Here is a 26,616-nt window from a genome sequence, read left to right on the forward strand (position 1 = left end):
GGGCTGGCTGGGTATCCAATGGGAGCCTCATGTATTACTGCACAATCTGATTCACTAACAAAAGCCAGTTCTGAGCAAACTATTCTTTTAAATATGGAATAAACTAGCTATGTGACCTTAGTTGAGTTACGTTAACCTCTTTGATTTTTTTAAAAGATATTAATAATAGTACCTGACTCATACTGGTACTGTGAGGATTAAACTGGGTAATATAGGTAAAGAGTAGCGAGCTCAGCACCTGGCATGTGGATAATAGCCAATAAACATTTACTATTATGAATTTGTATTTTCCCATATATACTTTTAGACACAGGGTGGAAAAGAGCAATCTCAGGCATCTGCTACCAGGTTACTACAGGTAAGTTGTCCAAGGCAGCATATTAGGCAATGAAGTGAAAAGGCCAGATGCAGAAGTTGTACCTTTGAGTAAAAAGAGACAGTCAAGGAAGCTGGGAGGGATGGTCACAGCCTACTGTGCCTCACGAGCTAGCAGAGGGTAGAGGCAGCTGGTTGAAGATGTCAAACCAAAATAAAGCAGAAGGCAAGCTGTAGGGCACTGGTGCCCACAGAGGAGGGACGGGCTGTGCTGAAGGAGTGTGGGAAACTGGATGCTCCAGCCCTAGACCCAACTGTGCCTTTCTAAGATCACAGGTGCTGTCCTGGACTCAGTCAGGTCCCATGAGGCCTATCTTGCTCATTAGACCTGCCAGTCTAAACCAAGCAGAGCTGCTCACTATTCTACTTGTCCTTTGTGTTCTTGTGACTCTGCCTCTCTTTCTCTCTCCATCTGTGCCCTTTCTTCTGTTTCTTCCACTGTAGCCAACCAGGCAGTCAGGTCACCACAAATTCCTTAGGAGGGGTAGTGGCCAGAATAAGGTCAAAAGCCAGAAAGACCACTGGGAGTGAGACTTCAGGCTGGAGAGTGGCTAACATTTGGTCAACCTGGAAGTAGGTTTCTGGATGGGGTTGGGAGAAGGTGGGAGAAGAAGAGGGCTTTCTCAAAGCAGCAGACTCTCTCAACACATAGCCCAGTTCTATGAGCAGCCCAACTTTCCAAAGGCAAGCTTGAAAGGCCACATGAACCCATGCTTCAGCCTGGGGGCCTGCCTGCCTATAAAAGGCACAGTATATGCCTCATTCAAGGACAAATTCATATGCCAAATGACAGCCCTGTCAGCAATATGAAGACATCTCCCATGCACTGCTTTCTAAGGCTGATCTGTAAAGGATGTCATGAAGTGTCTGTAGAACTGTCACTTTTTGAGCACCATTACATTCATTTATTAGCTTCTCTGCCTCAGAGCTTTCTCCATTGAGCTGAGTAAAGTCAACACCATGAAACTTAATAGTGTCTTACAAAGGGAACATATCAGGTCATAAGGGCTAGTATTTTCTGCGTTCTATAGAAGACTCCAACCCCAATCAGCATCACCTTCAGACTTGCCTCTCTTTGCCAATGGTCACTACAAATAGCAGAGATGCTTTCATTATACAACACAAACTTAACAATAACATGCACTGTAAACACTCATCCAGATTATCTTTCACACTTGTGAAATGTAATATAAAAAAGAAAGAGACCATGAGAAGGGAGAAAGGGAAGGAAGGAAAGAAGGAAGGAAGGAAGGAAAGAAGGAAGGAAAGAGAAGGGGGAGGGAGGGGACCTTGGACCAGGACTCAGGAGTTCAGTTCCAGCTGTGTCTCTTATCCTTAGGTCCCTGAGCAAGTCTCTTCCCTGGAGTCTCAGTTCACTCATATGCAAATGGAGAAAACACCTCCAAATCTTTGGTAAAGATGAAATAATAATATATGGAAAGTACTTGTCCATTATATATCATCGTAGAATTGACATTTTATTTTTGCTCCAAGATGAAATAACACACACACACACAAAAGAGTTAAGATATAGTGATTAATGCTCAAGACAATGGAGAAACTTTTGTTCTGTTATTTTAAATGTATGGCTCAAGTACAAGTGACCTCAGGATACAGAAAATATGTACCAGATTATTTTTTTCTTCCATACTTTCAGCTTTTGTTACAGCTAACATCATTTTCCCTATTACGAATATTTCTTTTTCTCTTCTCACACAAGTAAACCTATTCAGGGTGCATGATAGGTTTTCCAATATTATGAAAATCCCTTCCACACACTTTATGATCTGCCACAGCTTATCTGGGAATGCTTTTCCCGCCACGCGCAGATCAAGGAGTCACTATAGGCTCATTGGCAAGAAGAGGCCTAACAGGCTCCTACAGAAATCCTGAAGGCTCCAGAGATACTGTTCATCTAAATTGGGAAGGGAAATGAACATGCACAGAGAACATTCTTTATACATTTCCAATGGGAGTGTTTGCTTATAATAGTATCATAAAAAAAAATCCCACAGGAAATGAGCACCCCCCCAATAAAATAAGATTCCCAGATTGAAATTGAGTTCATGAGGTTTCAAGCATGTTTAATACTTAAAAATGTTCTGAAATGTAAAGAGCTGCTCAAAATTTGCAGGCACCAAGAAAACACACACACACACACACACACACACACACACACACACACGAGAGTCAAGTTGTCAGTTAGAAAACCAGTGCTATAAGGAGAAAGAACAGGTGAGATGTGGCAGCCACCATTTAATATAGGATCCTGTAGTAAACACCACTGTTGTTATAATCTTGCCTCAGAATCTTGGTCTTCCCTTGCTGAGCCACATTAAGGTGGAGGTGATAGGAGGTAGCCCAGTGCCAGAGTGGAGAGGGCCCTCAGGTGGGGCTCTGGGTCAGGCACATGGCAGGGGGTACTGCTAGTAGAAGGCTGTGGAGCTTAGGGGCCAGGACCCAGGGTATCCCAGCAAGGGGTAGTGGCAGCACAGAATGAACTTATTTGTGGACACAAGGAGAATATCCCCAGGAAGAACTGCAAAATATCTGAGAGCACCAAGTAGTCAAGTGAAATCACATTAACAGAAACTTCCAGGGATCTGTGTCCCTTCTTGCTGATATAGGACCTCCTGTCCCTACAAAGTCACTCTTTGCTTAAGAATTTCTGCCAAACCCTGGTGGCCACGTGGGCCCTGCTATCCTGTCACCAGTGCCCTAAACCTGTCCTAGTGCCTAAACTCCTAGTGGCCCAAGTGCAGGGAGGGAGAATGGCAGTTTCTCCTTTTTGTTACACTCCTTTAGAATTGTCACAGCAGCATTTTACATAGTTCAGTAAAAAAGGCCCTCAGTTTTTCATGTATAGGGCATCATTCTTCCTGGGAACCAGTCCCTGTTAAAGTAGAGTTTGGGTATGCAACCTGTGCTCAGGTCTCCAATGGCTCAGGTGGTATGGCTGGGCCCAGTTCCCAATGCCTGATGTCCTTCCCTGAGGATGACCTCGAACCTGCAATGCCCCTACTCAAGTTTGTCTTTCAGAGGCTCCTCAAGGTGAATGAGGATGGGTCTCTTGTAAGCAGGCCATCCCACCAGACTTTAAGACCTTCCCAGATACAATGTAGACTCAAGATGGAATCTCTGCCCCCTGAAGCATGCCTGTTAACTCTCAATGGTGTTGGTACAATTTATGTACAATCAATCAAGTTTACAGGGATATTCATGTTTTCCTGGGGATCCTGACTGGTTAGTACCCCCAGCTATCCAGAATTACCAGGATCTAGAGGTGGCTCTATGTCCTGAAAGGCACACTTTAAAATGTTTAAATATAATATCTGAATGAGAGATTCAAATCACATGGGAACTAATGCTCACTGAATATGCCAGATGCTGTTCAGTCTTCATTCTTCCAGCAAAATAAGAAGTTGATATCAGTATCTCTATTTTACAGATGTGAACACTAAAACTCTTGGATATTAAGTCATCTGCTGAAAGTCACAAAAATACTAAGTCAGGACTTATAAAATGCAGGTCTGCCAACTCCCAATCTACTCTATCATCAAACACTATTTTCCAAAATAATCTAGTTCAGTGTACCAGAGTACCTGAATACAAGTGTATCTAGCCTGTTTCTAAGCATGCATCCATGCAAGGGCATACACATACTCACAAATCAAGCACAGGGATTGTAATTAAGCTCCTCTAACACTAGGCACTATGAGGACAAGTACCTTTAAACTAGGGCAGTCTTAATTTAGAAATAGGGTGAGATAGATAGTGACACAAGCCAACTTAATTGGCATCTTAATTCTTTTTAAGATCAAGAAGATCAAGTCACACTTAAAGCTTTAGAAGCTGAGAATAAAATCATAGGCTTAGTTCTGACCTGGGGAAAAAACTGCGGAGCTTCAACCACAGAGACCATGCATTAATAAGCAACATCTGCTTTGGTGGGAGTTGGAATATATACAGTTCATTCCACATGATCTGATTGCCCTGACTTTTGCTAGAATGAGCAGGTTTTAGAGTAAAGACAGGTGGGAGCTCATTAGTGAGCAATAAATAATAAATGGTTACTGTTATTAGCCATAGAGTTTTTGGAGTAGTTTGTTACACAGTATAACTGAGGTACTAGCTAACTGATACAGACAGTAACTTTCCTCTCTAGTGATAAGACTGCCTCAAAATCTATTGCCAGACAATAAAGTAACCACTCTGCTTAATTTTTTCCCCTAAAAACCCCAAGTTAAAAGATATGCCTCTATCTAACAAACTTCATTTTTTTAAACACAAAGAAACTATGTGTTAGTTTTCTTTAGGAAAAAAATGGGTATGACAGGATATGAAATTGGTAGTTTTGAATGAAGTGTCAAGATGCAATAAATATAATATGTCAAAGCAAGGGTATGGACAAAGTGTGTATTTTCATATGAAAGCACCTAGCAAAAATAAATAATTGGCACCAGATATTTATAAGACCCTTCAACGCTTACTCGCAGTCAAAGATAAAAGGGCCACGACAGGGTGAATGGTGCTTTCCCCTTCGTCCAGGTCTGGGAAGACAGAGGGTCATGGGGCCATTCAAAAAGCTTCAAACAAGTCAGAGAGGCTCAGTGCATTGCTGCCTGACTCTCACCCAAGAAATCCAGGGACCAACGAGATGGTCCTGCTCTGATGCAGACTGCCTGCTCTGATGGCAGTAAAGGAAAGCAGCTACACCTGCTGCATGGAATGGGGGCTGAGGGTTTGCCAGAGTCTTCCAAAAACAAAGTGGATCATGAGGGAGAGCCTACTAAAGTCAGTTCAAATCTTCCACAAACAGTCCAACTGGAAAAAAGAAGCGATCCTAACAGAAAGGGTCTAACAGGGCGTCATCCAAATAGCAAGGGAAGTGGCTAGTGGAGGAAAATGCATCACCCACACCAAGGAAAGTGCAAGAGAAAGTTCCCAGTGGGTGATTCTAAAGAACCCACATGGACTAGTTTTCCATGGCTGCATAACCAATAATCACAAACTCAGTGACTTAAAACAACCACTGATTAGCTCACAATTCTATCAGTTGGAAGTCAGCATGGCATGGCTGGGCTCTCTGCTCAGGTTCTCATGAGGCTGTGCTCTCAAGTGGAGCTTGGGATCCTCTTCCACATCCACCCAAGTTGGGGGCAGAATTCAGTTCCTTACTCTTGTAGGGCTGGGGTCCCATTTCCTTCAGCATAGCCCACTCCTCTGAAAACCAGGCAGCTCCCTTCATCAAGGCCAGCAGGAAGTCATCTGCTGCTATTTGTCATCTCTTTTAAGGATTCACCTGATTTGATCAGGCCCATGCTGGATAATCTCCCTTTTCATGAACTGGTTGGGGACCTTAATTACACCTGCCAAATCCCTTCACCTTTGCCATATAATCCTGAGAACGACTACCTAATCACAGTCACAGCTGCCACCCACACTCAGGGGAAGGAATTATCTAGGGCATGTATATCTGGAGACAGGGATATTGGGGACCATATCAGAATTCTGCCTAACATACCATGAAAGTTCTAAACAGATAGCTATACATGTGTGGAGACCCAAAGAACACAAACTACCCTGTGGCCTTGCCAGCACTCCTACTTCCCTTACCCTCTCTCCTTGTATGATTTATCTTGGTTAGAATGCTGGAGGAAGGGTGGAAGTGTGACAGGAGAAGGACAGATGGCCACACCTGCTCTCCAGACTCCTACCTACAGATACGGGCCCGGCTTGGGTGGAGGTGGTGGTGGTAGGGGATGTTACAGCTTTAACTACTCATTTGTGATGTTGACCAAGGTACTTTTTATTGCCTAAAAGTGAAGAGTCGGGGAAATGCCTGAACTTAACCAGGAAGGGTGAAGAACCCCTGTGGGAGACAAATAATGAAAATGTTTTTAAATTAACCCTTGACTCTTGCTTGACTTATAACTGTATAAGGAATTTACCTTATACCAAGGTAAATATACCATATACCTTACCAAGAGGCCACCTGGTTTTTTTCCTTATGCTTTCTGAACTTTAAACACCTAATAAATACATTAAACACATTTTTATATAGTATCCATATTAAGATAACACTATAAAATATTATTTACAAAAAAGTTGATCATATCATGAGTTTCTTAACTGAAATTCCAAAAACAATGACAATACAAAATCACTCTAGGATTCACTGCTGGGTTTTTAAGAATTTGGGCTCATTTAAAGGAATAAAAAAGTCCTCCGGCCCAGATAAAGAAGACAAATCTAAACATTCAGGACACACTTTTGTGGCTGATGTTACATCATTTTGGTCCCTTTCTTCAGTGTGCAAGCTTCTACTTGAATGATGTGGATCAAGACTGATATTTTGGGTAGGTGCCATGTTCCATGACATGAAGCTTAGTAAGTCAGTCACATTTCAGAAAACACATCTTGTTTGCACAGTAATTTTTTACATAGAATTAAACCCTCAGGACCACCCACTGCAGACATGGCCTATCTAAGCATATAAAAGTCATGTTGTTAAGCATATTTACATGATTAGGATACAGCATAATTCTACACAAATGTAAAAAATCGGTCTTTGTAGAAGACTTTCTAAAGCCATTTATGGAGAATGTTCTATTTCAAGGGGCTGCCTGGCTAGTGGGATCAAAGGCTCTTTTGTTCTACATACCAGCAAGGCCTTTAAACAATATGGTCAGAGAATTATACAGCTTATCCAGGGAGTAAGAACTCAGCCTGGTGCAGCCAAAGCTGAAAAGTAAATTAGACAGGAATATTGAGGCATTTATACAAAAGAACCGATCAGAAATTTTTTCCCGTTTCAGTACACTGCCTTTAGGGGAAAAATGATATAAGCAAACATAATCACAAGTAACATTTGTGAGGGGCATTTTAGGAGCCAGGAATTAAGTAAGAGTTTAGGTGAGTTACTTCACCATAACCCTGGAAAGTAAAAACTAATATTGTTATCTAGACTGAAGACAGGAGACGTAGACAACACAAGTTCAATAACTTGCCTACAGAAACAAAACCAACCATTGGAGCTGATTATTCACCAGCCTTAGAGAAAACATGGATGGCTATTAAGTTTCAAATTGCATTTCCAGTAATGACTCTTACTATTTTATAATAAAATTTTTTCCATATTTCTCATTCTTGTCCTAAGGCACCTCTCACATTTATGATATTTTTATACAAAACGCAAAGCAATTAAGCAATAGGGCTGAAGTAAACTCAGATGACTCCCAGTGGTGTATTCACTAGAATGGACCCCAGTACAAGGGTGATTTCCAAATCAAAGCTCCTCCACACACCACTCATCATGAAACAGAGCAGTGACAAAGGGTGTGATCTTGTGGTGTCTGTGCCACCTCCCAATTCCTGCCATTGGCAGTATATCTGACACAGGTACTCACAGAGGATATTACTAAAGACACTCTGTCAATTTGAAATCTCCTGGTTTGTTTTATTGTGTCCCATCTCTAATGACAGGAACAGCCAAGGGCTCTTAATGACTACAGTATACTTTCCACAACAAGCTGATTTTCACACCTGTAGCAAATTACAAAATAGTCTAATCATGTAAATTTGTTTAACAAGAAGATAATTAATCTTCCCAACCAAATTTTCTAAACAGGTATTCATAGCTAAGACACAGAACAATTCCATTTAGGAAGTTCAGAGAAAACACACTTGCTATGTAAACCAGACAGACACACTGGGATCTAAAATGCAGAGCATGGGGAAAAGAATCCGAGCTCTGCGTGGAGAGCACGGATCTATAAAGAGCAGATGAAGTCAGGTAAGAAAAGATACTTGGAGGGGAGGACAGAGGAGAACAGAGAGTGGTTATCTCAAGTTTGGCTTAAGTGTGGGCACCTCTGAAAGCTCCTAGGCAGGATGGGCACACTGTCTTCCACACTCTAGGTTTCTTCCCACACTAGAATTCATCTGCAGTACTCATGTTCCAAAAAACTAAAAGCTTGAATATCCTCATAATTTGTAATACCAGGCAGCATGAGAAATGGAAAACAAGAGCATCAGTTAGAACAATGTCTCCCCTCAAACTGGGATCACAGAACATGCAAGTTCCACAAGTTGCTAACAGGTCTTTTTCTAAAAACAAAAAGGACTCTGGGGGTGCCTGGGTGGCTCAGTCAGTTAAGCATCTGACTCTTGATTTTAGCTCAGGTCATGATCCCAGGGTCTTGGGTAGAGCCCCATGTTGGGCTTCACACTGAGCAAGACAGGTATTCACCCACCAGCTTCCCCAAAACACAGTGATTTGAACCTCAGTGGTGGTCATAAGAGATCATTTGAAGGTTTAAGGAAATACTACCAGTAGATCATGTAGCCCTCAGGCAACTGTGGATCTCTCTCCAAAATGAAGCTACCCTTGGTTACACAGAGGGGCTCTTGGAGGATTAACTGATTCATTATTTATGTGCATCCTGCAGGTAATGAGGATCCTACAAAGGGAGTCATCTGATTAGAAAAAGTGGAATAAAATCTGTCCTTGAACTTAGTGATCAATGGTTTCTTGGCTCTGGAAGGCACTCAGGTCAGTCTCAACTCACTGGGCATGATTGGAATGGTTGACAGACTTGCCCTGGCTTCTTGGGCCAAAGCAATCTGTGCAAGAACTGATCCACCCTGTCATTCCCAGATAAATGCCTCAAGCCACATGGAAAGGTCAACAGAGATATGTAAGGAAAAGTCACCTGACTTTCTTAGGTAGACTTTGATGGTTTAATGGGATTTCTTCAAGCTTGTTGGGACTGGGATCCTGAGGGTCAAAGCTGAGGTCATTACTGCATGTTGGTCTTGTTCTGTTGATAACAACCTTAATCAAATGCTGTACAAAACAAATTGACTGGATTTGGTTCCCAGCCTTTGTCATGATCAATAGAATGATGTACTCAGGGGAAACCCAGAAGCCAAGTAGGTGTAGAAACAACAGGTGGATATTATTGGGAAATACTTCTCCATGGGTCTGGTGGTTCTGTACATCTGGTGAGCGGAGGCACTAACTGTCCTTTGTTCTGGATTATCATTTTAAGAATGTCTGTATAGGAATCAACCTTGCAAGATAAAGACAGTGTCTCCCTCTAGAGCCAAGGGCAAGTTTGTTTACTTCAGTAAAATAAAAGAGAGTATTTCCCTCCAAACTAAAGGAAGGGCATGCCTCCTTTATAATGCATCATTATAAAAGATTTGCATTCCCTAAACTCAGGGACTAATTCAACCCATTGCATATGCATCCATCTGGGCCCATTGGCACCCCAGTGGGACGTGGGGCAAGGAGAAATGATGCAAATATGCTGATGCTCATGCTGCTTGTTATTCTGGAAGTAATAGAGTCCTTTGTTGCTAATCCAGGAGTCTCATATCTTCTGTGGGCATCCATAAAACTGGCAGGCTAAATTGTTAGCTCGCAACTAGGGTAGAACCTCAGACACTTCACAGATCTTGACTTAAACAGCCTAAAAGAAAATGGACAAAAAACTTGAAGATGTAATTCTCAGAAAAATCAGGATAGCCAATAAACATACCAAGTAGATGAAAACTACAGCTCCAATGAGATATTATTACACAATGAAAAACCTAACAAAAATTGAAGAGTCTCACAATATCAAATGTTGGTGAAGACAGGAAGAAACTCAACACTTAGACACTGCTGGTGGAAGAATATACCTTGGTTCATAACTCTGGAAAACAATTTGGCTTTTCAGTACAATTGAAGGTGTACAAATCCCATGACCTAGCAATTTCATCCAAAAGTGATATACTGAATCCCTTGCACACATGCACCATTAAACCAGAACGAGAAAATTTACACCAGCATTGTTTGCAATAACAAAACATTTAAAGCAAATCACATATCTACCACTGGGAGGATGTACATAGTCACTCTGTGGCATATTTATATGGGAGAATACCACACATGAAGCAATATGGACTGATGTCAGAAACATACTGAAAAATAAAGTTGAAAAGAATACAGCTATTATGATTCATCATATAAAGTTTAAAAGCATATTTAAAAAATCAGTTTAGGAACACATGTATATGAGGAAATCTATAAAGAAAAACAAATAAATGATAACCACAAATTCTGAGTAGTGGTGACTTCTGAGAAGAGAGAGAAATGGGTGAGCCCAGAGTAGGCACACACAAGATAGGGAAGGCAGGTGACACTCTTCTGCTTGAACCAAGTGGTGGGAACATGAGTGTCCACTCACTGTGATGTTTGTGCTTGTGCTTACAAGCACAAATATGTGCTTGTAAGAAGCTATTTTTAAAAAAGGGATGCCAACTGCCTGAGGAGCACAGGCTGATGCCAAGCTGCTTTCCTTCAAAAACAAACAAACAAACAAACAAAAACAAAAACAAAAAAATCCACCATTCAGCATTCAGGAAGCATCACCAAGGCCTTTTACTCACAGTGAGTTGCCAAATTCCAGAATAACCAAATCTAAGTCCATTTTACATAAATTCATCCGGAGTTTAGAAAATTTTTTAGGATCAAAATACACTGATCTCTGAATCAAAAATAGTGTCAACTTGAAATACTGCTTTGTTGGTTTAGGAACAACTGAAATTTACAATGCTACCTGAACAATAAAAAGCCCAACTTTATGAGCATGTGTCTGCAAAGAGTCTTGCTGTCACAGAGAGACAGAGTTCTGTCTACACCCTCGACAGCTACACAAATCATACCCTCAACTGCAGCTTCACAGGAAGAAGACATACTCACTGGATCAGCATTGTAGCTCTTTAGCTTATGAGACAGAAGTGATGAGTGAACAAAGATGGGAATGCCCAGGGTGGCACTGAGATCTACAGCTTTCCGTAAAAGATGAGATCTTCAGAACACAATTAAAAGAGATCATTCATGATTTTACTGCTAAAGGGGCTGCTATAAAGATTCAATCTTAATAGAACATTGTTATGGTAACATGTATTTGCAACACCCTCGGTATTTCTACCTTCAGTTTGGGGGGCAGGGAAAAAGGAAGAGATCTAAATAAATCTTGATATAGGTCCAAAGACCCACAATTCTTTTTTCTCACATATGGAGACTTTTAAGAATCAAAATATTTCAGCTTGCTTAAGAAACATTCACCATAAAATGCAAATAAATACCTCAAGCAGTAGTGATCTAAATATAATTTAGAAATGTTTTTTGGCCCTACAGATCTTGTATCATTGTCTGATTTTTTTTTAGGTCCTAAGAAAAGTAAAACAGAAACCATTGTTAAGTGAGAGGAATTAAACATTTGAATTTGCAAATCTACTGAGATTTCTTCAAGAGATTGGTAAAACATGAGAGGACCTTCATCAGTGTTGTATATTAGCAATACAGGCTTCTGTACTTTCCAGAAAATCTGCCTAAATGTCTCATCAATGGCTTGCTTTATCTGACAATTTTAAGTTTATTTCTTTATCTTGGATTTTACATACTTTCATGTTGTTGTTGTTGTTGTTGTTGTTGTTTAAGACTACTGTCCTATAACTGCAAGGCTTCTAAGACAAAGTTAGCTTTTATAGTTACATTCAGATGGAAATGCTAGAGCAATCCTCCACTTCTAGGACCAGAACCCTGTTTGTCTCTGGCCCCTTGCTATATATTTGGAAGCTTTACAAAAAGCAAAGTCAGAACTATTCATCTTGCTTTCCCTCACACCCACAGGCAGCTCACCATGGATTTGGGTTTATTTGAAACAGGCTCTGGTGAAATAGAAGTGTACATACCAATGTTGTGCAAGAAGCAGGTATGCTCTCTGAGCCATCTCCATAAGGGAAGGCTATTTACACTGTGCTCCACCATTTGCATTCTGTCTCTAACAGTCAACCTTTTAACACTCATGTAACTTAATAACTTCCTATTTAAAAAATTTTTTTTAACGTTTATTTATTTTTGAGACAGAGAGAGACAGAGCATGAACGGGGGAGGGTCAGAGAGAGGGAGACACAGAATCTGAAACAGGCTCCAGGCTCTGAGCTGTCAGCACAGAGCCCGACGCGGGGCTCGAACTCACGGACCGCGAGATCATGACTTGAGCCGAAGTCGGACCCTTAACCGACTGAGCCACCCAGGCGCCCCTTAAAATTTTTTTTAACGTTTATTTATTTTTGAGAGAGAGAGAGAGAGAGAGAGAGAGAGAGAGTGAGCAGGGGAGGGGCAGAGAGAGGAGCAAGAGACAGAATCCGAAGCAGGCTCCAGGCTCTGAGCTGTCAGCACAGAGCTGGATGTGGGACTTGAACTCATGAGCTGATCTGAGCAGAAGTCTGATGCTTAACCGACTGAGCTACCCAGGCGCCCCACTTCCTAACTATTCAAACATCACAAAAAATGTCCATGAAAAGAAAAGTTGCCCACCCACTAAAACATCGTCAGTGCTGCGCCCATAGTAGTAACGGGAGAAAAAAACGAGGTTTTGGCTAACATGCCTTCCAATTACAGCACACAGCAATGTTATATTTTGCTGCTTGGAAGAGCCTTTTTATCCCGCTCCTCTATAAACAGCAAGATGAGGCAGATTCGAACAGGGAGATTGAACCTGGAACTAACCTGCTCACTGGGAAACTGGAAGAGGTTGTGACAGCAACATAGGCCTGGGTTTCATCTCTGGGCTGATGCATGCACTGAGAGCATCAAGCTGCAATGGTTAAATTTGATTCTGGAATGGGCTCAGAGTCACTGCTGCTCAAAGTAGAATTTAAAGTACTAAGTGGACCCATAGCTTCTTCAAATGAATTTACATAATGACACACACACTAACTCAAAGTGGAGTCAAGATTCTATGTATCCTTGATTAGGGATACCACAGCCATACTGGCCCTGTTCCATTTCTATTTTGTACCCCAGAATCTGGGTTATTCTGGCAGCTAGGCCCACTTAACTGAGATATCTGTTTAATTAAACAAGAATGGGATATTTAAGTCTGAACTTCATAAAGGGAGGGAAGGAGAAAGGAAATGGAATTAATATTTGTTGACTACTATATATGAGAAACTGAGCTCAGTGACTTATTTGCATTCATTTAATACCCACATAATTCAATGAAATCCATTTATTAGCTTATTGTATAGATACAGACACTGAGGTTAAAAGAAAGTAAGTTAACTCTTTATAGGTCACATACTTGGTCATGGATGGATCAGGATTCAACCCAGGATTTCAGCACTCCAAAGATATTATGGACTCTTTGAAAACAGGTGGGTCCATATTACGGAATGATAACTACATACGGTTTACTAGAAGTAAATGTAAAAGTTAATACATGCAACATGGTATAAATGAAATACAATAGCAATTTACAATCTCTCAATCTTCCCATTTAGAAAATGGTGAAACCAGTGCAGGTAAGAGACATAACTCTGACACTGTGTGAATCATCCTCTTTTCAGCACCCAGCTGCCTGCATTTATCCATAATGACACCTTGTGAGCCTTATAGCTGAAGAAACCTTCATTACTTTCTGGTGTGAATTCCCAATGTGTCTACAATTTCTCCAAGTTCTGACTTTGAGAGTCTTCATCAACTGGACTTCTAAACTCTCTTACATGTTGCAAACTTAAAAGGATAAGCTAATTGTGTGCCAGGTTAGGATACACCTTCACTGTTACCTTGGTCTGACAGGTATTCTATAAATATCCTTTAACCTACTCTAGCAAAATCAAAGCTTAACAAGGCTTAAGGCCTTGACCTTAAGAAAACTCAGCAAAAAAAAAAAAAAAAAAAAAAAAAAAAAAACTCAGCAAAAGTTCTTCAAGCTGACAGAAAACTGAGATGTCATGAACTGATAGTCAGAAAGCTGAGAGGTGAAAGTCTGAGCTATCTATCAGCTAATGTGGGCCCAATGCCCCCACAGCCCCTAAGGAACATCTGAAGCTCCTGAAGTTTCAATTTTCTGTAATGAAAAAAGGGAAAGAGGCATGTAATTTATTTCTTAACTATTTCTGTACTGCATAAAAGTTCATGAAGGAAAAAGTTGCCCACCCACAAAAAGATCTTGTGTTTAGCTCATAGTAATAATGTGGAAAATATGACTCTTCTGCTGTCTACATGCTTTCTGAAGCATTACAAATTACATTCCAGAAACTAGTACCAGGCTGAATAGAACCATGGTAGCAGGAATGGCACAGAGATCATAGCCCCTTCAGGACCACCTCTGTGACCACAAGGCAAGACTATACGGAAAAACCACAAAATGTAGGGCAGACTGGGATAATTTGTTAATCAAACCATAAACATTTATCAAGCCTACAAACCCTACAAGATTCTTTTCTGGTGCTAAGGAGACCCTCTGGGCAGTTTAGGTCCTCATTAGTTTAAAGAATTGCTGCTGGGCAACTAGTGTCTATAGTCAAATAGGAGCCACTTCTCTCATCACCTGATAACTCAGAGCACAATCTCTGAGGTCCAAATGCAGTGAGAGAAGATAGGATATTTTCCCAAGGGTAATATGTAGGTCAAAAGAATTTTATTTTTCAGTATTTGTGGCAAGTACTCTATGTTGTCAAAGTTATCTTCAAGCAAAATTTGACACTCCAAAATATTATAGTCAATGAGAATTTGACTTATAATACCCAGGACAGTATTTGAACCTAATTAACCCTCAAAAAATAGATGGAAAATTTAAAATTAAATTAAAGATGAAGTTATGGCTAACTAGAAGTGGAAGGAGGCAGAATACTAGGAAAAATCAATCTCCAATTTTCTCAAGTTAAATGCCGTAGTCATTAGTTTTCTAAGACTGTTCAAGCAAGAATTAATCAAGGCACTTTAACACCATAACTATGAACTACATAAAATTAGTCAGTGAATCTAAAGAAGTATGAATCCAGCATGTAAACGACAAAAGCAGCAATCCTATTAGGGACATAACACACATTCAAAAGCATCAACATTTGAAAGGAACCCAGCATCAAAATTGTGAGCACCCTACCTTTCCTACTCCAGAAGCTCATGGTAAGTGCCTTACAAAACCTGTGTAGAACATTCCTGTTTCAGAATATTTTCTTACAAAGTTATTCATAGGAAACAAGGCCATGGGTGATTAGGCAACTATTAAGTATACAGGGATCTAAAAAGATCAATCCTATATTGTGACTCTAGAGGACAGTCCTTATTTTAGTCAGGTAGTTCATGCCACAAAAGATGTACAGCTGAGGGGTTAAAAAATGATATAGTTAGAGACACTTGGGTGGCTCAGTCAGTTAAGCATCTGACTTTCCATTTAGGGTCAAGTCATGATCTCATGGTTTGTGAGACCAAGCCCCATGCTGACTGTGCAGAGCCTGCTTGGGATTCTCTCTCTCCCTCTCTCTCTCTGCCCCTCCCCCACTCAGACACTTGCTTGCACTCTCTCTCTCTCAAAAATAAATAAACTTTTAAAAAGTGGTATAGCTAAAATATAGACACATTTCTTTATTAAGTCTATATTCATCCTAGAAGTCCAATGTAAGAGACAATCATCAAAAGGAACAGAAGCAAATCACATTTAAAAACAAAACACTACAGTTTGCCTTCCAAACCATCTTAGATAAACACAATGACTGGTAGAAGAGAATCCAAAGAACTTTAGTGAGAAGCAGTGAAAGTACTCCTTGTTATAAATTTAACTTCAACACCCAAGAAATGTCTTCAACTAAATGCATAAGCAGTCACAATAATGTACACTCCAGATGTTTTATATCATGCAGTCTCTGGAACATCTTTCCCAGTGCCAATGACAGTAAAAACAGATTATTTGGGGCAGTTCCTAATATACTCTGATTTGGGGGAGTCAAGTCAAGCAAATAAAAGGGAGGCTAAGGTCTTTTCTTTGTTTTAGGTTAGGTGTTTTTACTCTTGAGAGCCAACACTTCCTAATACAGCATGTTTAAAAAGAGAGAAATACTGTTGGATGGTGTTATGGCAACTATACTGATGCTATAAGTCTTTCATATCAGCAGGTCAAAACCAGTCACCCACTTTCCCATCCCAAAATTTCCAAGTCAGTTCTCTAGGAAAATCTTCCCCCTCAGGAGGTCACAGCATTCATGATACATATTTTCCTTATCTATAATTTTTGAAAAGCATGCCCATTTTGGAGTGAACTGCTAGCTGTGTGATTATTTTTGAGAATATTCTGCTTTCTCTTTTCAGGAACAGGATTAAAAAGCACAGTGGAGAAGACGCCTTCTGAACCTATCCAGTTTTTTCCTCTTTGTTCCTTGGGCTACACTCAGGCCATTCCTCACAGATCCTTTTTGTAAAGACACAAGCGACACAAGACTGACAGTTTCCATGGGTAACCCATTCCAGGCTCAAAGGACCTTTCCTCTCAGAAATTATTTCCATTTCCCTAATCTCAGTGTGTTAGCTCTTATTTGGAGGACCTAACTTCAATCTTGTTTCCCAAGTATATGAAATGACCCCTTCAGCACTACATCTATACATTTTCCCTGTTTTTTCCCCTCTTATTCCTCATACAGACCACATTAATCCTATGATCGCTTCAAGCTGTATTTCCCTCATCCTTTAGGCTGCAGCTCCCACTCTCAGTTATGGAGATGGAGAGGTACTCACCAGGCTCTGGGTGCGAATCTCACAAGATGCTGCAACCTGTCACTATATGTCAGGAAAGCTAACCCAGTTGTCATAACCTTTCCTCACAGGTCTCCTCTTCCAACCTTGAACCATCTTTATATCATTTTGTTTTGAAGTCTTTCTAAAGTGCCCCTATACTATACAATCAAATTATTTTAGAGCTGGAAGAGACATTGTAAAGTCATCCAGGCTTTTACAGCAGGGAAAACTGAGACCCATGCAAAAAGTCTTCCAGCTGATTACTAGATTTTACTGTTCTAGTTTTAACTATAAGTCACGATTCCTATTCCTATGAAACATATTACCAGGTCTGTTCAAGATGTGAGTACAGGCTATCCTTGCTTTATACACAGTTCAGATGTGAAAAAAAAAGTCAATTACCATACTTTAAATAACACCATCCCTAAGCAACACAGTTCAAATTTCAATTATCAGAGTATACGGACTATGAGTAATTGCATAGAGTACAACTCTACAGCTAGCTCTTTAGTCCACAAATCACTATGTAAATAACAGCGTGAGCATCATGATCAGTAACCAATCACATCACTTCCTTCAAAATCTGCTAGTGATTGGTCACCACACAGCTGTTATTTACACATAAACAGCAAAGACTGTAGTTATGTTGTATCCTGTGTCCCAGGGGTACATACATGCCATTTTACAAAAATGGGTAATCAGAAGAGAGAAGCAGCCAACAAAGATAAAAAGAAATGCAAAGTGATACTGCTGAGAAATTTGAATCTATCATAACTGGAGGTATAGAAGAAATAGCTGATGTGGGAAGAGTGATCCTCCAATGCTGCTCTAGACTTATGATATGCAGCTAGAAAAACTCAGTGAAGGCAAGCCTATCGACATAAAGGAGGAAAGTGGTTGTGACAAAAAGGAGAAAGCTGACCCAGGAGAGATGATGGGACCCAAAAAAATTTACACTAAAAGAACCCTCAGATATATTTCACAACATTGAAAACACAAAGGGTAAAATGTTGGAAGCTGGTCCAAACTAAGAAAGGAGTATGACAATCCATCAGGGCACAGGAAAAATGCTTGTTTCCTATCATAAGTTATAGGACAGAAAGGAGACAGCAGACTCTGTTCAAACTACTCTTAATACATTTTACAAAGAAACAGAATAGTTTAGGGGCACCTGGGTGGCTCAGTCGGTTAAGCATCTGACTTTGGCTCAGGTCATGATCTCGTGACTCCATGAGTTCGAGCCCTGCATCGTGCTCTGTGCTGACAGCTCAGAGCCTGGAACCTGCTTTGGATTCTGTGACCCCAATCTCTCTGCTCTCTCTCTCTCTCTCTCAAATATAAACATTAAAAAAATTTTTTTTAAAAAAGAACAGTTTAATTCTCAATGTTTCTAATGTTTTAAATTATAATATGATAAATATTAGTTTTACTACCATTTGTCATTTCCTTATACATTTATAATTGATAATAAGAGAATGTTTAATGTTTTGACCAAAAATGCTTAAAGGTCAAGAAGTCACTGTAATTTTACCCATGATTATTAGTACAGCTAACCTAAAAAAAAAATCTCCTTTTAAATGTTGGTAGAAGCTGAGACTTAGCGTATGGGTGACCAGCTCCTAAAACCTAAGGGAAGTGAAAGACATTATTACATCTCTATATTCAGAAGCAACCATCATATCTTGGGAGTCCTCAGAGTGTGCCAGGGATTATACTATAAGCCATCGTGATAACCCTGTGAGACAGGAATCAAGTGACTTCTCCAAGCCACATGGCAGAACGAAGCCAGTTCTTCTGACTCCAAGCCACCTTCTCTGCCCACCCTTCCACAACCCATCTAGGTCCTCTGGTGGGAAGGGTGGTATCTCTTACAAAGGAGGGATAGTCCCACATCAGAATCCATCATAAACAGCAATGGCAAGTAACAGGGCTATCTTTGTGGGAAGGTTGGCACAGGACTATTAACCAATGACCAGATCAATCTTAACTCACACTCTTGCCTTTTGCAGAGGAGAAAAGTTGTATTCTTTATTACTTATTTATCCTTGAGTGTGCAATTGTTCATTTAAAGACAATAGATACTCTTCTTTAAAACCATGGTCTTGGTCTTTCCTTTCTCACTTCTGCCTGATGTACAGCTTACAACAGCCTTCCAGAATAAAACAAAATTCACTTCAGAACATGCCTTGTTCATAATGCACACATGCTTTGCTTGTCTGGGTCTTCTGTAGCACATCTATGCTTGCACTTCCCATACCTGTGGTTATTTTATATTGAGCTGCTAAAATATACAGACCTCTTTTATAGTGAGGAAGTTCCCTTCTGATCCTTTTTCCTCTTTCCTTTTCTTATCTGTTTCCCTTATCTGATATTAAAGTAGCAAAAGAAGATTTTTAAAAATCCCAATTCCCATTTAAAGTATGTAGGGTACTTTTACTTAAGACAGGGAACCCCATACATGTCACAGTACTTGTTCTGGTACCTGGTGGTGAGGAAACGTGTTGTCTGTTGGAAACGATGGCAGACTGCCAACTATCTGTGGAAAGGATTTTCAAAGGCTGCACAGAATAGAAATGTTACTTGAGCACAAAAAGCTGCATTTTTCAATGATACCATTGATAATAGTATTTAGGGCCATCTTCATGTAACTGAGGGAAAAAAGGCATAGAGTAAAATAAGCTTTAAAAAAAATACCCTTTGGGGCACCTAGGTGGCTCAGTTGGATAAGCATCTGACTTCGTTCAGCTCAGGTCATGGATCTTGCGGTTCATAGGTTTGAGCCCCGTGTTGGGCTCTGTGCTGACAGCTCAGAGCCTAGATCCTGCTTCAGATTCTGTGTCCCCCTCTCCCTCTGCCCCTCCCCTGCTTGTAATTTGCCTCTCTCTCGCCCTCAAAAATAAAAACATTGAAAAAATTACCCTTGTGTTGATGAACACAAGGTGATGTATAGAAGTGTTGAATCACTTTATTGTACACGTGAAACTAACACAACATTCTAAGTTAACTAACTGGAATTAAAATAAAAACTTAAAAAAATTTCAAAGCTTCAGAACTTTTAAAAAATACTCTTAGTATCAATCTCCACTTTCAGGATATAAATTATAAACATTTTTATCACATATCATCAGTTGATTGTGGCCATAAATAAACCGTAAGAGATACCACTCATGCACAGTCAAAACTTAAAACTCCATGTAATGCCATCAGTACCTTATGTTCATATTAATACAAATATATAATCTTGATTTCTACAACAAACCCTGCTGTCACCCTTCATTCTCCAGAGTTTCTTACCCCCAATTCCTTCCATTACCACAGATATTTGCTGCATCCACTGACCTACAACTGTCTGGACACAAAGCACCTATAACATGGAAATAAATCCCTTCCCCAAATAGCCCATCGTGAATTGTCTGATGAGAATGGATCTCAGCCTACAAACATAGGGCTGCTTGGTCCATTGATGATTCCCAGATGGCTGCACTCTCTGAGGACACTGGAGAAAAGTCAAAATCCAGGCAGAAGCACTCAGAAAGCCTGTTTCATAGGCAGATCACCTTCCTGGGCTTGGCCCAAACAATTTTCCCAGTGGGCAGTCCCTGTTCCAGTGTCCCTATGGATTCTGGACAGTCATAGCCCAAGCTGGCTGAGAGTACATGGGAAGCAGAGTTACAGAGTTTGGCTCATTCTGCACCAGGAGGAAGCTACTTTATCTTTTTCTCAACACATTATTTTTTCTGTAAAGAGTTGACAAATACCTAAGAATTTACTAGATAGCAAAACAGTATACATATGAGCTTAGCACTTACAGAATTACATTTTTTAAATGACTTGGTGGCTAGAATGAAGTTCACACTTAAAAAAATTGGTAATGCATAGGCCAATAATTAGTATTCAATTGTGAGTGTATAAAGGAATTAGTACAACTTAAACTCAAATAAGAGCATTTTAGGAAAAAACTTATCACAAAATGTACCTCAATATAGTCCTAAGTTCTGGTTAAAAATTAGGGCCAACACAAAAACTGTTTAGCTCTGGGAAGGAATTTTATAAGATGTGACACCAATTGATAAAATTAATTCACTTAGTAGTAATAACCCCAAACCTGTATGGTATGAAACTTTGAGTTAAGAGCTAAAGCAAACATAAGGCAAGCTGATCTGGGGAGAAGGTGGAGTGGTTTCCCATATCCTATTTGGAAAACTTACAGAGCGAACATTTGGTACTTTCGTGACAATTCAAAGCCTTGTCAATATTTTCAATATTACCCAAAGATTTTACTTTCTAACCCCATATTTGTCTGTTTTGCTCACCCTGAACCTCTGTCCTGGACCACTAATTTCCACTAGTGGTCAAACCACTAATTAAAGTGGTTTAACGCCAGTAGAATAAAAGAATTTTAAGTGTTATGTTCTCTAAGGTTGAAAGTAGCAAAAACACATTTTTAGTACAATGTCAATGTTTCAAAATATTATTTTAGTTGTGAAAGATCCTGAAATAAAAACTTCATCATTGTGGAATGTCCCTTGAATTTATCATGAATTAAAACAAACAAAAAAACTGGGTTTCGTCCCCTGGTCCCTGACTGAATGTTACAGAGGAGCACGAGTGCTTGCAAGTGTAAGGGTGTATGTGTGTGTGTGTGTGTGTGTGTGTGTGTGTGTGTGTGTGTGTGCGGGCACGTGTGCACACATGTGCACATACACACATACACAGGCACTTCACTTTTCCCCCAAATTCTGACCTTTCAGATTTCTATGTGTATCTCCCTACCTGGCTGGCAGACCTTTTCACAGTGTGCCCTTCAAGATTAAAAAAATATACATCAGCACAGTTTGAAAACAATGACAACCCTATGGAGCTATGCAGAGAGAAAGAAAGACACAAGACAGACAGACAGACCTGTTCAAGAAAATCACTCCCAACCAGGGTCTGAGGCTACTCAGCTAATCAGGCAGGTACTCAGCTCTTCACTTCGGCAGACTTGCTTAGCATCGAAATCGGCTGTCTGCCCAGGAGGATGAGGTAATGTCTAGGTTTAATGCCAAAATCTCTCTAACTGGCAGGACACATCGGGTAAATATTTCTACTGCAGGAGACCACATTCATTTGATGCTGCTGCCAGTTTTATTATTGTTATTATGCTCATTAATATTAATACTTAGCCATCATACCTGTTTAAGATTGAAGATAGAAAATCAGGGTTTTTTGCTGAAATCACATTGGCAGATATAGGAGGAAATAAAGTAAGCACCCCCCACCCCCGCTCCCCTAACAATGATGGTCACAGCACTGATCTGCAATCCCTTTCACACACTCTGACTGCACAAACTCTCTCTCCCAGTGGCTGTAAATCTGGAACCGTACTCAGGTTTCCCCCCATTTCATCCTGTCTGTGAGAAGGGTGGGGGTGGTATGTAGGTGGAGCTTGAAGCCCACTTCAAGCTACCCGAATAATTGTAATGTTTGGAAATGTAGTAGATTGCTAATGGTTTCTTCTTTCTTATTAAAAAATCCAAATTTGCTACACCATCTATATTTTGATGACCTGCCTATGGCCTCACAAATTATGGGCACCCTGGTGCTGATACTGAACAGGTCCCATGACTTGTTCCCTTGATGATCTGTCTAGGTGGTTACTGTCAACAATACACATTTATGTCACAGCATATGATCTTATAGAAGGATTTACTGAAATGCTCAGGGATTCTTTAATTTAAATTTTCCCTGTTGTTACTGGATGAGGCCTCTGACGTCAGTCTTGATTCAGTTGAAAGGACAGGACTTGTGTTCTGTTAGTCAGCAACTGAATGTCAAACTTTACATGGGTTCATGAAGGACCACCTACGAGGGATGGTCAAACTTTCACCAATCTTATCTCCTCTCATCAAAGAGTTGAAAATAATGCTTCCCTCTCCCAGGTATTATTCCCATAAGGGGCAAGAAAGCATGATGCCAAGGCAAAGTCTTTCTGCAAAAGGCACCATAAAGGCAGTATTTTGTGTGAATAACAAAAAACAACATCTGAAACCCAACATCATCCTGCAAGGAAAGAGAGATGCGCCTCTGCACTCTGACATCATCTACATCGTCTTATAGGGAAGGAGGAGCTCTGAAGAATGGAATCAGGAGACACCTCCTCAAATGTACCAAAGATGAGAAAATAAACAGAAGGATGCTATTCCCGTGCTTGGTTAGAGCCAGCCCAACCCAGTTAACTGCTAACATCTACACACAGTGACTCCATGAGGTTAGTTGAATGTGGATTTTTTTAAAATTTATTTTTATTTTTTTTAACGTTTATTCATTTTTTTTTAAATTTTTTTTTCAACGTTTTTTATTTATTTTTGGGACAGAGAGAGACAGAGCATGAACGGGGGAGGGGCAGAGAGAGAGGGAGACACAGAATCGGAAACAGGCTCCAGGCTCCGAGCCATCAGCCCAGAGCCTGACGCGGGGCTCGAACTCACGGACCGCGAGATCGTGACCTGGCTGAAGTCGGACGCTTAACCGACTGCGCCACCCAGGCGCCCCCGTTTATTCATTTTTTGATAGAGACAGAGTGTGAGTGGGGGTGGGGCAGAGAGAGAGGGAGACACAGAATCCGAAGCAAGCTCCAGGCTCTGAACTGACAGCACAGACCCTGACATGAGACTTGAACTCACGGACTGTGAGATCATGACCTGAGCTGAAGTCAGACGCCCAACCAACTGAGCCACCCAGGTGCCCCATAATATGGTTTTTATTTAAAGATCATACAACCCAGGGCACCTGGGTGGCTCAGTCGGTTTCAGCTCAGGTCATGATCTCATGGTTCATGAGCTGGAGCCCTACATCAGGCTTTGCACTACCAGTGCAGAACCTGATTGGGATTCTCTCTCTTCCCCTCTCTCTGCCCCTCTCCTGCTTGCACACTCTCTCTCTCTCAAAATAAATAAACTTATAAAAAAAGATCAAACAACTCTCTATAAGCAAAGAGTTTCAAGGTATTCTAAACATTTCCAAATTTCAAAGTCTTGTACAACATATATATGCTTCTAAATGGGAAACCAAGATTCCCTATTAATCAGGAAGATGATTCATTGTAGATGAGAACTGGAGATGGAAGTGGAGACAGTGGTAAGGTATTCTATTGTTATGGGAGTGGGCATCGAGCTGCCTGCCCCAAGAGTAATACTGAAAGGAGAACTGGGGGTGAAAACGAAAGGGGATCATGGAGGTTTTCCACAGCTGGGGAAGGTGTGTGCTCAGAAGGATTTCTTCAATGTCATTCTCACCTGGGCATCTTCCCACAGTGACAGCTGAAAGGACGTTTCCTGTTCTCCCTCCCCTAAACAAAATATTTCTTCTCACTGTAGCTTTGGTTTTCAGAAGTCATCCTTCTGTCTTCAAAAAGGGGGGACTTTTGTCACATTCAAGAAAATTAAGGCTCCCCAAATGTACTTTGACCTGATATTATGACATGAAAGTCACTTGTATCTTCTTACAGGGCTTAGTGAACTGCTTTTGAAAAATGGTAATAATTAAGAAAGGCTGAAAATGTGCAGTAGTCACCCTTTTAGAAATGCTAAAAGGTCCTTTTTAAAGCTGTAATAAAAAGAAGCCAAATAAAATTCCCAAAAGCGAATCAGTCTAAATTTTATTTAGACTGGAGAATGTTCATTATGAGTCGGGCAACAGGCTGAATGGAAATTACTAATTAATTGAACATTATAGCTTTAAAACTCATTAATTCATCTTACTGCATTTCCTGAATACATGCACATTTTTTATGTTTTGTTAAGCTAATAAAAACACAATTTTGAAAGATTAATGAAGAGGTTCTGATCCTTGTGCTACTTGGTTGTCTATCTTCAAGTTCGCTGAGGTGCTGGTTGTAGAGCTGACCGCTTTCAGATTTGCTACAGCAAATAAATGTGTGAGCATGACATTTTATACTATGTGGTTTTAATTTTGGCTTACATTAATGCAGTGGTTTGGTGGGAATTGCCACAAACCTTGAAATCACACTCCTTTCCTCCCACCTCCCAATCCTTTTATTAATCTCAACTATGGGAGCCTTTGACTCTAATACCAAAACCAAGAGTCAAGGTTCTGTGATAACCGTCTCTGAAACCACTGAATGATGCGACCCAGTTCAGTGCCGATTCTTGAGTCTCCCTAACTCTAAACACTCTAAATTTAACTGGATACTTTCAAGGTTGAATTCTGATCTCCTCTGCTCTTCATCCCCACTGGGAGCATGGCTTAACTTCCACAGGAAAGATTTAGGTCAGATGAAAAGATGGTATTAATATCTTCAACAAAAGACTTGTTAAGCATTAGACTGTGCTACTGACTGTGGAAACCTCATCCCCTGCAAATCTTTTAATAGAATCAAGAGAGAGGATGGGAGGTCATCCGGTTTACCCCCTAACTTCAAGCAGACCCCTCTAACATAATTCTGGGCAGCAAGCCTGCCTTATTTTTAAGGTGTGTTTGTTGTTTTTCCAGAGAAGCAGATTCCACAATCTTCCTTAACAATCTACTCTAGTTCCTGACAGTCTTCAGGACTCAGGATTCATTTCCTTATGTTTAACCTAAATCTTCCAAGCTGCCACTGGTGCTCATTTCCTCTCGTGTTCTCACTGGTACCGATGCAGAACAGCTGGTGCCTGTCGTCTGCATAATAACTCTTCCTGTCCCTCCAGACACAGCGGATCTCCTCCAAGCCAAGCAGGGGAGTCCAGAGGGGCCAGAAGAGCTGGGAGAGCCTGAGGTTTGTTACAGAATTAAAAGAGGGACCTTAAAAGGCAGGGGTGGGGGTGGGGGGAATCAATAGGAAAAATAATTCCACAAAGAGGCTGGCAGTGAAGGCAAAGGCAAGCTCACTAAGCTAGAAGATGAGTGGAGATCTTTGAGCTCACTTAATTTAATAAAACAACAGTGCTTATGATTTTACTATGTGATCTAGGTGGAGCATATAATCCCTTTGAGTTTCAGCTGTCATCTCAGTACAAAATTAACACCTTAATTACCTAAAGACAGAGGCTAGGCCGGATGACCTTGGAGGTCTTTTCTTGTTCTAGATTTTGTAATTGTATTAACCTATTCTTGACCTATCTCAGCCACTCTAAAGGTTATTGGCCCAATTCTGAGAGGCAGCTAAGGGAAGATTTAAGAATCTTTGATGTATTTCTTTCCTTTCTACTAAGCCACATTACAACCCCCTTTCAAAAACACCATCCCATATTTCAGGAAAGGAGAAAAAAATATGCCCTTGTATTTTCTCTAAAAGATAAATAAATGGACTCACTAAGAGTGACAGCACCAAAGCTGTTTCTTAGGCTGATGAATAGAAAACATTTGTTGACTGAAGGCAGGCTTAGAGAAACAGATGAGACACATTTACAATTTCATTCGTCAGTAGAATTTTAGACTCTGAGATTTGTCAACTAAGAACAAAAGAGATTTGGGTTCAATTCCTTTCTCAATTCCATATTTCCTTTCCCCCATCTATGCCCACCATTTTGACACTGGAATTGAACTGTTTCCCAATTTACAGAATGAGGCCATGAGATTTCTAATTTGTAATTTCTGTTCTATGACAAAACTCTGTATTTATGGAAGTAGATTGGAAATTTAATAGTCTTTCCTCAGAATCCCACCACTTGAGTCCTTCTGAAAAG

General features: G+C 40.4%; 1 protein-coding gene across 5 annotated transcripts in view; it reads right to left on the bottom strand.

Moving 5' to 3' along the window:
• Positions 1–26,616, bottom strand: part of LDLRAD4 (low density lipoprotein receptor class A domain containing 4) — a 172,671-nt gene that overhangs the window by 114,861 nt on the left and 31,194 nt on the right. For 3 of the 5 annotated variants that reach the window (XM_042961947.1, XM_042961942.1, XM_042961945.1), the window contains exon 1: positions 13,518–13,644. The exons of the other annotated variants lie outside the window; for them this stretch is intronic. The gene's annotated coding sequence lies outside the window, so the exon portion shown is untranslated. Of the gene's footprint in view, positions 1–13,517; positions 13,645–26,616 lie in introns of those variants that run through there. 5 annotated transcript variants of the gene reach the window in all.

The sequence above is a fragment of the Panthera tigris genome, chromosome D3, assembly GCF_018350195.1.
Source record: "Panthera tigris isolate Pti1 chromosome D3, P.tigris_Pti1_mat1.1, whole genome shotgun sequence".
Classification (NCBI taxonomy): Eukaryota; Metazoa; Chordata; class Mammalia; order Carnivora; family Felidae; genus Panthera; species Panthera tigris.